A 16,279-nucleotide genomic window follows, 5' to 3' on the forward strand; every position below is an offset into this window, starting at 1 on the left:
TAATGACCAATTCTTTATCTAATTTTACCCCCACAGTAGCCTTCCAAGGTATGAATTATTGCCCTGAACTAAAAGATGAGAACATGAAGTCTCCGAGAGTTAAATGACTTACACACAGTCCTCAGTCAGTTTGGTGGAGACGTCAATCCCTCTTGAGGTCCAGGGTTCCTGTAACAGGTGCTCTAAAGCAGTGCTTCTCAAACTCTCTATGGCAAAGGACTTCTTAAAATTACAATTTGTCACTTTTGTAATGATGCTTTAAAAAAAGAAGATTGTCGGGTACGGTGGCTCATGCCTGTAATCCCAGCACTTTGGGAGGCTGAGTGGGGTGGATCACAAGGTCAGGAGATCGAGACCATCCTGGCTAACAAGGTGAAACCCTGTCTCTACTAAAAACACAAAAATTAGCTGGGCGTGGTGGTGGGCGCCTGTAGTCCCAGCTACTTGGGAGGCTGAGGCAGGAGAATAGTGTGAACTTGGGAGGCGGAGCTTGAAGCGGGCCGAGATCGAGCCATTGCACTCCAGCCTGGGTGACAGAGCAAGACTCCATCTCAAAAAAATAAATAAATAAAAAAAAAATAAAAATAAAAATAAAAAAAGATTTACTAGCAAAATAAAATTTAAAGAAACAAGAAGAGATACTGACTCAGATATTTTAAGAATATGTTTGAAACATATAAAATTACATTTTGAAATTGCTATAAAAATAAATGCTTACCTTCAATTACCACCATAGACTGGTAACAAATGATTCCTGGGCAAACATCAGTCTATATTCCACACTTTGAGTAACTTTGTGTTGATCTACTGGTTGAATGAATATGTATTTGATGGTCCCCAAACCACACACACACAAATGAAAAACTCTTCCTCGCTTCGAAATAAGCAGAATGACTAGCTGAGCCACTCTCAGTCACCCGGTCTTTCCTTGGACCATCCTTCAAAGAACATTTTCACAAAACATCAACACGTGGTCCCTACATTTTTGATGTAGAAGAATGATCTAAGCCTACCCTTGCTCTCCAGACAACTGCTCTGCCTAACTATGTGTGGATTCTGTTCTTGCACTGGGGTGAAATGAAGCTTGACAAGGAGTGGGGAACAGAGGGCAGGTGGGTTTGCATTGTTCTCGGATCTTTTTCACCTTTATTCTTACCTAGGATGGCTCAGAGCTCTGTCTAGGGCTGCACCACAGATCGTGTGTTAGAGCTGTGTTTGCACTGTAAACAATGGCTTTTACTCAGCTTATTCGTTAGAGATCAATAAAAGCATTGTTTTTTTCTGAAGCTATTTGTACTTACACTTTACATAAAATTATAAAAATTATTATCTATCAAAATTTTATATCCTCACTTTTAGTTAGGCTGGCTTGAGAGAACTATGGGAGATGGGCTGGACGCAGTGGCTCACACCTGTAATCCCAGCACTTCGGGAGGCCAAGGTGGGCGGATCACCTGAGGTTGGGAGTTTGAGACCAGTCTCATCAACATGGACAAACTCCGTCTCTACTAAAATTACACACACACACAAAAAATTAGCCGGATATGGTGGCACATGCCTGTGATTCCAGCTACTCAGGAGGCTGAGGTAGGAGAATCACTTGAACCTGGGAGATGGAGGTTGCAGTGAGCCAAGATCACGCCCTTGTACTACTCCAGCCTGGGCAACAAGAGTAAAACTCCATCTCAAAAAAAAAAAAAAAGGACCTAAGGGAGATGACTAGGAGTGGGGTCTCTAAGTAAAAACATATGTTCTTTCAACTTTCTTCCTTTCCTTGCTACTATCCGGTTTACTGTTCCTCAACAAAGTCACATTTTTTTGAAAGAAATACTTATACTGTGGAAGCACCATTACTATGATTCTTATTCTTACTATGGTTTTCTGTCATACTTGAGATAAGCTGTTTTAATTACCTGGTTTTATATAGGAAAGAAGAAATATTAAGGTTTAAAGTCTGTAATTATCAATGGCTCATAATTCATTAAATCTTATCATACAAGGAAAATAAAACAAAAAAAAGAAAGAAATACTTATACTGCCTATCACTTTCCATTACTCCCAAACTTACTAGATTTTCTGTTTTTTTTTTTTTAAAATAAAAATCATATTTCTGAAATAGCTATGGCTAAAATTGCCAATTACCTTCTTACAATAAACACAGTGGGTACATCTTAGACATTCTCTTATTTAACCTATCTGAAGTAGTTAACATTGTTGACCAGCATCACTTTAAAAAAAAAAAAAAAGTATGGAATATAAAGAACTTGAATGAAAGCAAAAACCTTGACCCACCTCCCAAAACTATTTCTCTCTTTAGTTTTTCTTATAGTTACCACCAAATCTAATTTACAAACACCTTGGAAGTGTTTATAAATGTGAAACAATGCTCTGAGTATTTTATAAATGTTGATTTATTTAGTGGCCTCAGTAACCTAATGACCTTATAAAGTAGGTACTATTATTAGAGTCATTTTGGGTTGAAGAAATTGAAGCTGAAGGATAATTATTTTTTTCTATGGAATTTTTTTTTTTCTCCTAGCTCCAATCTAGACTGATGATCTAGACCTGCCAAGCAGCTTGCATCCTGGAAATTCTCTTCCCTGCTTTCCTGTGTTGAATCTACTCTATACAGAATCTGGTGTTATCCTCTTTCTTGATTTTTTAAAATTTCCTTTAACTCTTTTTTTTATATGATAGTGGTTTTATAGAAATAAAGTTGATAATACATAATGTTTCATATAATTACAGATAATTAGTTTATATTCATGTTGAGGATAAAGTGACATTTGTTCCCTCTTACACAAAAACAGTTTTTTTTTAACTTTTACGTTCAGGGATACATGTGCAGATTTCTTACATAGGTAAACTTGTGTCAAGGGGATTGGTGTAAGGCTTATTTATTTAGTCCCCAGGTATTAAACCAAGTGCCCACTAGTTATTTTTCCTAATCCTCTCAAGAAAAGGTGCATAGTCTTATGGTCTGAATGTGCCTCCCCTAAAACTCATATGTTAAAATCCTAACCGACAAGATGATGGTATGAAAAGTTGGGGCCTTTAGCAGGTGACTAGGTAATGATAGCGGAGCCCTCATGAATGGGATGACTACCTTTGTTAAAGAGACTACAGAGAGCTTGCCTTACCTACAGAGAGCTTACCCTTCTACCATATCAGTACATGGCAAGAACTGAACCAGGAAAGGGTCCTCACCAGATACACAACTTTCTAACACCTTCATCTTGGACTTTCCAGCTTCCAGAGCTGTGAGAAATAAATTTCTGTTGTTTATAAACCACCCATTTTATGCTATTTTATTATAGAAGCCCAAGTGGACTATAAGACACATGGGAAATAAAAGTTTTATGACTCCTTGCATGTCTAAAAATATCTGTATTCTGCTCATCTACTTAAGTGATAATTTGGATAGAAATAGAATTCTGCATTGAAAAAATAATTCCCTTGGAAAGTTAAAAGTATTGTTTTATTGCATTCCGGTAGCCACTGTTACTGGTGAAATAAGTCTAATACTAGTCAACTGTAATTAATTACATAGTATATGGAATGTGATACGCTGATATGCTTTTTCTACTTTAGAATCTTTTTAACACCTTGATGTTTTGAAATTTTGTATGTAAGCTTTAGTTGTAGGTGTGTGGTAGACAGAATTCTAAGATGTTTCCCAGGATTTTTTCATTCCTCCAATCTACCACATGTCATACAGAATCCCAGGGTCTGTGAATGTGACAGGTTTTACTCCTAGACTAGGTTATGGTTATGGTTATGGCACAATTGACCTTAAAATATGAAGATTATCAGTGAGTCTGAACTAGTTGCAAAAGCCCTTTAAAAAACTGTTTTTGGCAGGCTGCAGAAAAGGAAGTCAGACATTGGAAGCACAAAAATGGTTTAACATGTCATTCCTGGCTTGAAGATGGACAGAGTCACATGGTAAGAAATGTAAGTGGCCCCTCAATGCTGAGACGAATCTCACTGGTGTAATTACTGGCAGAGTAAAAGAGATTATTTTGAGCAGACGGCTTTTCCTGAAAGGAACTCTCAAATACACTTTTCTTACTAGTCCTGGGAAAGAAGGGGCAAATGAGTATTTGACTTTTCCAGTTTCTCTTTTTAGTGAACAAAAACAGAAAAAAATGAGGTTGAGCAGGGGTCTCAGATATCACCAAAAATCTCTAAATTATTAATCTAAGGATCTTGGACATGACCCTGGAATAAAAGAAGAGAAACATTTTTGTACCCAAATAGGTTTTTCATGCGTTTCAGTCACCTAGTACCCACTAGTTATTTTTCCTGATCCTCTCAAGAAAGGTGCATGGTATTATGGTCTGAATGTGCCTCCCCTAAAAGTCACATGTTGAAATCCTGTCAAAGATAAATCCCAATTGATCTAAAGCAGAAGTTGCCAAACAATGGCCCATAGGCTGAATCTGTACCCTCAACTTTTGGAATAAAATGTAGTTGGAACACAGACATGCTCATTTGTTTATGCACCATGGGATGTGGCAACTTTTGCACTACAACAGCAAAAGTGAGTAGTTGTGACTGAGACAGTATGGCCCATAAAGTCTAACATTTACTACCTGGCTCCTTAAAGGGAAAGAGTACCTACTCATGGTCTAAGGCAAAAAGGATAATCCCATTCCCCTTGTCAATAACTGGTTTAGGAAAGCGCGTATTGACAGAGACAGCAGGCAGAGAAACTCTAGGCAGATAGGGGTGGGTCCCTGGTAAAGCCCCACCTTCAAGCCAAAAAGCCTGAAACCCATGGTCCAAAGTGAGAACTTCCATCCCTGTTTGCCCGCTCTCTCCCAATTGGTTCTTTCTAAATAATGTGCTTTTACCAATTGAATATTGCCTTTTCCAAAACTGCCTATGGTATACCCCAACCCCAGCCTGTGCCTATAAAGACCCCAGACTCAGCTGGTAGAAGGGAGAAGTGGCTGGACACTGAGGAGAGGTGACTTGACTTTAGAGACAATGGCTGGATGGTGGAGAGAGGCAGAGAGGCGACTTGACTTCAGGGGAAAGTGACCTGCCTTTCCCATCCTCTTCCCGGCTTCTGTCTCAGCTGACAGCCACTTTCATCGCTCAATAAAATTCTCTGCATCCACCATCCTTCAATTGGTCTGCATGACCTCATTCTTCTGGGACATCGAACAAGAATTCAGGGCCCACTAAGTGCAGGTACCCAAAAATGCTGTCACACCGACCCTTTGCCCTCACTGGCAGAGGACAGCCACCACACAGGATGAGGCAAAGGGCCCACTGAGCTGAGAACACACTGCTGTCTGCGGATGGCTGAACTAAGAGAGCATTGTAACATGCCCTCTAGGGCTTTGAGGTCAGGCACCCCCACCTGGATGCTGCTGCAAGGCCTGCATGGAGTTTGCTTCTACGGGTGCCAAAGCAGCCGGCTGGCTCCCACACTGGCTTGCTTACATACTCCCTCCCACGAGGGATTGAGCACTGTGGGCTAAGTAAACAGGGCACCCCTGTCACAGTCCCACGAAGGGGTCAAGAAAATACCCTGCCTCAATAGGATCCATAATTGCTTGTGACATATGAAGGGAAGATAGTTGTGAAGCTTTGGAGAAAGGTTTCCATACTTTTAAGGAAACATGCTATTTTTCTTCTGCTGTGTGTTAGGTCTGGAGGTGAGAATGACAGAAAGGAAGTGTGGAAAGGGCCTGGTTCCTAGATAGAGTGTTTGAGCCATCAAATTAATCAATGTCCGAGCTGCTTTTCCTCAGAACTTCTAATTCTGTGAGATAATAAATGCCCATTGTTGTTTAAATCATTTTGAGATGAGCTTTTCATACAGACTGCTAAAAGTTTCCTACTTGTAACACAACCCCACTTCTAACACAAAGCTCTTCAGGAGAAGAGGTAACAAAAACAGGCCTCTGTTTTCATTTTCTGCCACACTGTCTTGAGGACTGTGCTGCCCTGGTTACAGCTCAACCTCTTAAGGAAGGGAGGCCAATTCTATGAATCAAATGTTCCTTTGAACTGCAAAATCCTGTTTGTTCCAACTTGGGTTTGGGGCTTTCTGTCTGCTGGAGGCTTCTAGAACGTAGTGTCATGGAGGAATATTCTCATATTAGAAGTAAAAAATTTGTCTGGATTTTTTGTTAAAGTGTGTCTAAGTTGCTTTCTTTACTTGAAGATTTTTTAAAGACAGTATTTAAATGTGAATGTCAAATTTATTAGGCTTTCAAACTTCCATAACTTTTTAACAGTGTTAGATTTCAATTCATATATACACATATATACACACATATATACACACATATGCATATATACACACATATATATATGTATATTCACAGGTTTTAAATATTTCACTTTTTTCTCCAGGCGATGGTATGAAATCATGATAGTTTCTGGAAGCATAAAGTGATTATTTCATTTTGTCTTACTAATAAATACTTTCTGAGTAAAGCATTTTATGTGATATCCCAAAGTAGTACTTTAAACTGAATTTAGTAAATCCAGTAACTTAAACTCCTTTGATTCATCACCTAATCTACATAAATCAAGGTTCCTCAGAGAACTAATTGAAGCTATTTTCCCATTTGTAGTTGAAACAAGAATTTTTGCAATGCAGCCCCATTTCATAATCAAATTCTTGCTGGCAATTCTGTTCTAGTATGTAATTGTGATAGTCCTAAAGGCACTTTTAATTTTGTTAGAGGCAAATTGTTCATGCTACTAGGTGCAAAACTATAAAATAAAGGGGAAATTCCCAATACACACAGAAAAACTTGGATCTCATTATTTATATCTCTGTATTTTGTCTGTTTAATCTTTTATAAAATTTCTTTTTGCTTCAAGGGAAAAACAGTGACACACTTTTAAGAGAGGATTTTGAAGCACATAGTAAATGCAAGTTAATGAGCATTTTGTAGAAATATGTTCTTACTTGAAAATGTTCTTTTTTGCATCATTTCACTTACATACTAATTTTATCTATTCCTCAGTCTGACTTTGGCACTAAAAAGTAACAGTTACAATAATACAATATTATAACCTCTCCCTGAGATTAAATACATAAGTTCATTTAAACTTGATAATAACACATTACATTATATCACTATTATATTGCAGGAAAAGACACTGAAGCTTGTAGAATAAGTTGGCCAAAGTAACCCACTTCATAAGAAGTGGAATTATACTACAAAGTCTGGTCTGATTGATCGGAGAGCTACCCTGAAATATTCACAAATCATTCAAGTTAAACAAACAAAAAAAAATCATTGATAAAAATGTGTTAGGAAGAATTGTTGTAATAAGCAATAATTTCGTCATAAATATGTCTATAAAATGTGCAGATAAGTCAGTCTCAAGAGAGACTTTAGTTACCGGTGGACAGAGTTCCCACCCAATCCTCTTGTTTTTTAATTAAAAATAAGAATAATACTGAAATAATGGCATATATTTATTTAGACCATCATAATAAACTAAGCTCTTTGACCTCCATAAGACTCAGCTTCTCCAAAAGACATACCTAGATTTTCCCCATCAAGAGCAGTCTGTGCTCTCCATCTCAGGGAAATGAGTACAGCAACAAATCCAGAAACATAAGCTATTTGCATGATGGGAAAAAAACTCTCTCTTCTTTCCCTTAATACTCCCAGTAAGAATGGCTTTAATTGGTTCCTTAAATCTCCATTAATCTAAACTATGTCTTTTTCTTTTTTCTTTCTTTCTTTTTTTTTTTTTTTTTGAGACAGAGTCTCGCTTTGCCGCCAGCTGGAGTACAGTGGTGCAATCTCAGCTCACTGCAAGCTCCCAGGTTCAAGCAATTCTCCTGCCTCAGCCTCCTGAGTAGCTGGAACTATAGGTGTGCACCATCATGCCCAGCTAATTTTTGTATATTTAATAGAGACAGGGTTTCACCATGTTGGCCAGGTTGGTCTCAAATTCCTGACTTCAGGTGATCCACCGACCTTGGCATCCCAAAGTGCTGGGATTATAGGCGTGGGTCACCACGCCCAGCCTAAACTATTTCTTATCTGTATGGTATACAAACTATTCTCCCCAAATCTACCCTTCTACTCTTCAGCCCACATATACTTTTATACTTTTTATGCTTTTTTGCTTCCTAATCTAAACTTCAGAGTACAGCCAAGGGATTATGTTAACATATAAGCTGGACTTTCTCACTGTCCAGGGTGAAACTACTTGATGCTTTGCATTGCTCTTACGATCAAGACAAAAGTCCCCAGCAAGATCAATGAGGCCTGCATCACTTGATTTATGCCTTCATTCACCCTCACCTCAAGTCACTTTCTCTTACTCTAGGTTCTCCAGTTGCAATGACCTTCTTCAGGTTCCTCAAAAATTATGAAACTCTTTCCTGCATTTATTTATCGATGCATATTTCAGCAGATTTGTAGATGATCTACCTTTTCCTGTAATTTTTTATGAACTTTTCCTACCCCAACCCCATGGTCTAATTTCTACTCACCTTTCAAGCTTCACATCAATATCACTATGAAGACTCATTTTCTGACCCAGTTACACTAGAGCTGGTCTCATTGCTATATCCGCACTTAACACTGTACATTTTTATGCCATGTATAACTTAAATCATTATTTCATTCATATGTGTTGTACCTACTGGTTTGTAAGTTGTGTTAAGATAAATATCTATCCTTTTAAAAGTGATCTTCCCAATTCAAAACAGTTAATCCATATATGTTGGATAAATGGATGGATGGATAGATAGATGAATAGATGAATGGATGGATGGATCCATGAATAAAAGAGAAAAATAAGGCCGGGACCTATTCAAGGAGAACTACAAACCACTGCTCAGTGAAATAAGACACAAACAAATGGAAGAACATACCATGCTCATGGATAGGAAGAATCAATATCGTGAAAATGGCCGTACTGCCCAAGGTAATTTATAGATTCAATGCCATCCCCATCAAGCTACCAATGACTTTCTTCATAGAATTGGAAAAAACTGCTTTAAAGTTCATATGGAACCCAACAAGATCACGCATTGCCAAGACAATAAGCCAAAAAAAAAAAACAAAACTGGAGGCATCACGCTACCTGACTTCAAACTATACTACAAGGCTACAGTAACCAACACAGCATGGTACTGGTACCAAAACAGAGATATAGACCAATGGAACAGAACAGAGCCCTCAGAAATAATACCACACAACTACAGCCATCTGATCTTTGACAAACCTGACAAAAACAAGAAATGAGGAAAGGATTCCCTATTTAATAAATGGTGCTGGGAAAATTGGCTAGCCATAAGTAGAAAGCTGAAACTGGATCCTTTCCTTAACCCTTATATGAAAATTAATTCAAGATGGATTAGAGACTTAAATGTTAGACCTAAAACCATAAAAACCCTAGAAGAAAACCTAGGTAATACCATTCAGGACATAGACATGCGCAAGCACTTCATGTGTAAAACACCAAAAGCAATGGCAACAAAAGCCAAAATTGACAAATGGGATCTAATTAAACTAAAGAGCTTCTGCATAGCAAAAGAAACTACCATCAGAGTGAACAGGCAACCTACGGAATGGGAGAAAATTTTTGCAATTTGCTCATCTGACAAAGGGCTAATATCCAGAACCTACAAAGAACTCAAACAAATTTACAAGAAAAAAACAAACAACCCCATCAAAAAGTGGGCAAAGGTTATGAATAGACACTTATCAAAATACGACATTTATACAGCCAACAGACACATGAAAAAATGCTCATCATCACTCGCCATCTGAGAAATGCAAATCAAAACCACAATGAGATACCATCTCACACCAGTTAGAATGGTAATCATTAAAAAGTCAGGAAACAACAGGTGCTGGAGAGGATGTGGAGAAATAGGAACACTTTTACACTGTTGGTGGGACTGTAAACTAGTTCAACCATTGTGGAAAACAGTGTGGTGATTCCTCAAGGATCTAGAACTAGAAATACCATTTGACCCAGCCATCCCATTACTGGGTATATACCCAAAGGATTATAAATCATGCTGCTATAAAGACACATGCACACGTATGTTTATTGTGGCACTATTCACAATAGCAAAGACTTGGAACCAACCCAAATGTCCATCGATGACAGACTGGATTAAGAAAATGTGGCACATATACACCATGGAATACTATGCAGCCATAAAAAAGGATGAGTTCGTGTCCTTTGTAGGGACACGGATGCAGCTGGAAACCATCATTCTCAGCAAACTATCACAAGAACAGAAAACCAAACACCACATGTTCTCACTCATGGTGGCAATTGAACAATGAGATCACTTGGACACAGGAGGAGGAACATCACACACCGGGGCCTATTGTGGGCGGGGAGGAGGGAGGGATAGCATTAGGAGATATATCTAATGTAAATGACGAGTTAATGGGTGCAGCACACCAACATGGCACATGTATACATATGTAACAAACCTGCACATTGTGCACACGCACCCTAGAACTTAAAGTATAATAAAATAATAAAAAATTAAAAACAGAAACAAAACAAAACAAAACAAAATTAGGCCCGGCGTGGAGGCTCATGCTTGTAATCCCAGCCCTTTGGGAGGCTGAGGCGGGCAGATCACCTGAGGTCAGGAGTTTGAGACCAGCGTGGCCAACATGGTGAAACCCTGTCTCTACTAAAAATACAAAAATTAGCCAGGCGTGGTGGCAGGTGCCTATAATCCCAGAGACTCGGGAGGCTGAGACAGGAGAACTGCTTGAGCCCGGGAGGTGGAGGTTGCAGTGAGCTGAGATCACGCTATCACACTCCAGCCTGGGGGACAAGAGTGAGACTTCATTTCAAAAAAAAAAAAAAAAAAAAGAGAGAGAGAGAAAGAGAAATTAATAGAATGACCTAGTCAGACTCATCCCCAGGCAGAGAAACGGGTCACATGTAAAGGGAATCAGGCTTTAGGGAAATATAGAATTATTCAAAAAATTAAAAACATGACCTATTTTACAGTTCTCCTCATGCTATAAATACACATTGCCTCCTCAGACCTCTGTCATATGCAAAGATCAAGCCAAATCAAACCACTTAGGGCTAGGCACATTTAAAAAAACCTTTTTTAAAGGTAGGAATTACACAAGTTAAACTAACTCCAGTATATAATAATAATAAATCTGGTATAAGATACTAAGTAAAGTTACTATACATGGTAGATCTTTTATCATTCAGTTTAATTTCACTGGAGTTTAAAGATGACACAATTCTTAATCTTGTAATGTGAATGTAGCATATGTAATTTATACAGACATACTTTACTTGTCACTCATTCTCATTCTTTCATCTTTCCTGGAAAATAAAATGAGAGCATTATTTGGTTACTACTTCTTTGTTAAAACTTTCATGATTCTCTCTCTCTCTCTCTCTCTCTGTCTCACACACACACAGGCATGCACTCACACACACACACACACACACACACACACAGAGACAGAGAGAGAGAGAATGTGTCAGCTGTCCTGAGCAATGATCCAGAAAAAACGACGTTTCTGATGAACAAGTTTAAGAGTAGTATTTTAATTCTTCAGTCACTTTTTATTGAAGTGTTACACATACATAAAAGTATGCAAATCATAAGTATACAATTCAATGAAATTTCACTATGTGAATATCTCTGTAATCAGTACCTTCTGTGCTATTTGATATAGCCAGATGTGACTATTTAAATTTAAATCAATTGAAATTAAATACAGTTAAAAATTCCGCTTTTTATTTTCAGACGAGATGGAGTAACAGGGACCAGATTTATCATTTTAATGGGAACAACTAAAAAATTATAAAAATGTATGAAATAAATGGTTGTAATGATATTGAACCTCAGGCAACAAAAGAGAAAAACCAATAAGGTGAGCTCTACTATTGCCTTAGCTTACTGCTTGGAGGAGATGTTTAGGAAGCAACTAGCAAAGTGAGAGGAAACTTAAGCAGAGCCTGTGTCCTTGAGTTGATGAGATGGACATGGGTTTTCTCAGAGTTCAAGGCTGAGTAGAGTTCACAGAGCAAAATATCAGAGAAGAGAGAGCTGCACAGAGAAAGAACCCTGGAAATTTACAGAGGGTCTTTCTCAGAGTGTTCTGTTGAGTATTTATCCATAGTTATGTGTGAGAAAATTACCTAAGGCCAGAGAAAGAACCACTTGAAAGAATTAGAGGGAAACGTGCTCAACACTCTCCTAGGAATAGTGTTGGCCTTTAACAGCTAGACTAGGAACATCATTAACATAATTAGGGACAGGTTAGAGTAGTAAGACATGTATTGATTCAGTATTGGGAAAAAACTGTCTGTACCTGAAAGAGAATGCCACCAAATGATATGCAAGCAAAAATGTAAAAGCAGTCCTTCAAGCAGAAGAAAAATGATTTCAGATAGACACTCGAACTTCCACAGAGGAGTAAAGTGCCATAAGTCATAACTACATAGGTTAATATAATGTATTTTATTCTTACTATTTAAACCTATATAAAAGATAGTCAACTGTTTAAAACAAAATAATAACAATGTAATGTAAGGTTATACCACATGTAGTAGCAAAATGAATAACACAAGGGCAGGAAGCAGAGAAATGGAAGTTTCTATTGTATGCTATACATGAAGTAAAGACTCTTACTTGAGGGGAGACTGGTAAGTCAAAAATATATATTATAAACTCCAAAGCAACCACTGAAGTAACATAACAGTGATATCACTAATAATCCAACAACAAAGATAAAATGGGATCATAAAAAAAGAAAAAGAAGAAAAATAAAATAAGCAACTGTGACAACCAGAAAATAAAGAGAAAGATGGCAGGTTTAAACACAACCATATACATATTCACCTTAAATGATAATTGTCCAAATACCTAAAAAGTAGAATTTTTAACACTGAACAAGAAAGGAAGGCCCTACAACATGCCACTTACAAGGAACTCACCTTACGTATAACGATACAAATAGGTTAAAAGTAAAATGATGTTAAAATATACTGTTGACAGTAAACAGAAGACAGCTAGAATGGTTTTATTAATACCAAAAAAGGTAAATTTCAGACCAGTAAATTACCAGGGGGAGAAAGGTAATTTCCTAATAATAAACTGCTTCATTCATCAAAAGGGCATAACGGTTCTAAATGTTTTGCACCACATAAATGAGTTCAAAATATATGAAGCAAAACCAACAGAAATGCAAAGAGATATAAATAAACACAAAAGTATATTTGGAGATTTCAACACTCTTTTTCAGTTATTGGTAGAACAAGCAACAAAATATAGAAGACCTGAACAATACAAATAACCCACCTTGATCTAACAGACGAGTATAAAACATTCCACCCGAAAACATGAGAACATACATTCTTTTTAGGTGCCCACACTGCATTTTCAAGTGAGTCCATATTCTGACCCAGAAAACAAATCTCAAATAGAAAACCTGAACAGACCAGTACCAAGTAATCAGATTAAATCAATAGTAAAAAGTCTCCCAAAAAGAAAAGCCCAGGACTAGATGACTTTCCCGCCAAATTCCACCAGATTTACAATGAAGATCTCACATCAATTCTCCTCAACCTATTCCAAAAAATTGAAGAGGATGAAATTTTCCCTAACTTATCCTATGAGGCAAGCATTACCATGATACCAAAACCAGGCAAGGATGAAATAAATAAACAAGCAAAAACTACAGAACAATATCCCAGCTAAACATGGATGCAAACATCCTCAACAAAATAGTAGAAAACTGAATCCAACAACACATCCAAAGGATAACACACCATAATCAAGGAAGATATATCCAAAGCAGCAAGGATAGTTCAACATATGCAAATCAATAAACATGATATCTTACATTAACCCAATGCAGGAAAAACTATAATCATCTCAACAGATGCAAAAATCATTTGATGAAATTCAGCACCCCTTCATAATAAAAACTCTCAACAAACGGGGCATAGAAGGAACATACCTCAACATAATAATGGCTATATATGACAAACCCACAGCTAACACCATACTGAATGAGAAAAACCTGAAAGCCTTTGCTCTGAAAACTGTAGCAAGACAAGGAATCCCACTTTTACCACTCCTATTCATCATAGTACTAGAAGTGCTAGCCAGAGCAATCAGGCAAGAGAAAGAAATAAAAGGCATTGAAATTGGAAAAGAGGAAGTCAAAATGGCTCTTTTTGCAGATAATCTCATATCTAGGAAAACTTAAACACTCTATCAAAAACTCTTAGATCTAATAAATATATTTAATAAAGTTGTAGAATACAAAATCCCATTTGTAATAGCCACAAAATGTACCTAGTAATAAACGTAACCAAGGAGGTGAAAGACCTCTACAAGGAAAACTACAAGGCACTGATGAAAGAAACTGAAGAGGACACAAATAAATGGAAAGACATTCCATGCTCGTGGACCAAAATAATTAATATTGTTAAAATGACCATACTCCCCAAGGCAATTTACAGATTCAGTGCAATCCCTGTCAAAATACCAATGTCATTCTTTTTACAGAAATAGAAAAACAATCCTAAAACTTACAGAAAACCAAAAAAGAGCCTGACTAACCAAAGCAATCCTAGCCAAAAAGAGAAAGCTGGAGGCATCACACTACCTGACTACAAAATATATTGCAAGTCTAGAGCAATCAAAAGCAAGGTATTTGTATAATAACAGAAACATAGACCAATGGGACAGAATAGAGAACCCAGAAATAAATCCACCTATTTACAGCCAACTGATTTTCAACAAAGTCGACAGGAACATATACTGTGGAAAGGACACCTTCTTTGATAAATGGTGCTGCGATAATGGGATGTCAATATGCAGAAGACTGAAACTGGATCCCTATCTCAGCAAATACAAAAAAATCAACTCAAGATGGATTAAAGACTGAACAGTAAGACCCAAAACTGTAAAATTACTAGAAGAAAACATAAACACTTCAGAACATTGGTCTAGGCAAAGATTTTATGACCAAGATTTCAAATGCACAGGCAAAAACAAACAATGATAAATAAATGGTACTGCAATAAACTATAAAGCTTCTGCACAGCAGAGAAGACAATCAACAAGTGAAGAGACAACCTGTTAAATGGGAGAAAATATTTGTGAACTAATTATCTGACAATGGACTGATCTCAAATATACAAGGGAGTCAATTCGATAGTAATAATAATTAATAATAATAATCTGATTTAAAACTGGGCAAAGGACATGAATAGACATTCCCCAAAAGAAGACATACAAATGGCCAATGGGTATATGAAAAAATGCTCAATATCACTAGTCATCAGGGGAATGCAAATAAAAACCACAATAAGATGTCGTTTTACCAATGTTAAAATGATTACTATTAAAAAGACAAAAAAAGAGATTCTGATGAAGATGTGGAGAAAAGGAAACTCTCAAACACGTATGGTGAGAATGGTAACTAATACAGCCACTATGGAAAACAGTATGGACATTTCTCAAAAACTAAGGACAGAAATACCATATGATTCTGCAATCCCACTACTGGATATTTATCCAGAGGAAAGGAATCATTATATTGAGAGACCTATGTACCTCCATGTTTATTACAGAAGTATTCACAATAGCAGTGATATGGAATCAACCTAAATATCCATCAACATATGAATAGATTTTTAAAAATGTGGTATAATTTGGCCCAGCAATCCCACTACTAGATATATACCCAAAGGAATGTAAATAGTTCTATTATAAAGACACATGCAAGTATATGTGCATTGCAGCACTATTCACAATAGCACAGACATGGAATCAACCTAAATGCCCATCAATGATAGATTGGATAAATAAAGTGTAGTACATATACACCATGAAATACTATGGAGTCATAAAAAAGAAAGTGATCATGTCCTTTGCAGGATCATGGATGGAGCTGGAGGTCATTATCCTTAGCAAACTATTGCAGGAACAGAAAACCAAACACTGCATATTCTCACTTATAAGAGGGAGCTAAATCATGAGAATACATGGACATATAGAGGAGAACAACACACACTGGGGTCTATTGGAGGGTGAAGGGCAGGAGGAGGAAGAGGATCTGGTAAAATAACTAATGGATACCAGGCCTAATACCTGGGTGATGAAATAATTGGTACAACAAACCCCCATAACACACATTTACCTATGAAACAAACTTGCACATACTGCACATGTACCCCTGAACTCAAAAGTTAAAAAATAAAAAATTAAAAAATTATAATGTGGCATATATACACAATGGAATACAATTCAGCCACAATA

Source organism: Papio anubis, chromosome 9, assembly GCF_008728515.1.
Source record: "Papio anubis isolate 15944 chromosome 9, Panubis1.0, whole genome shotgun sequence".
NCBI classification, from domain to species: Eukaryota; Metazoa; Chordata; class Mammalia; order Primates; family Cercopithecidae; genus Papio; species Papio anubis.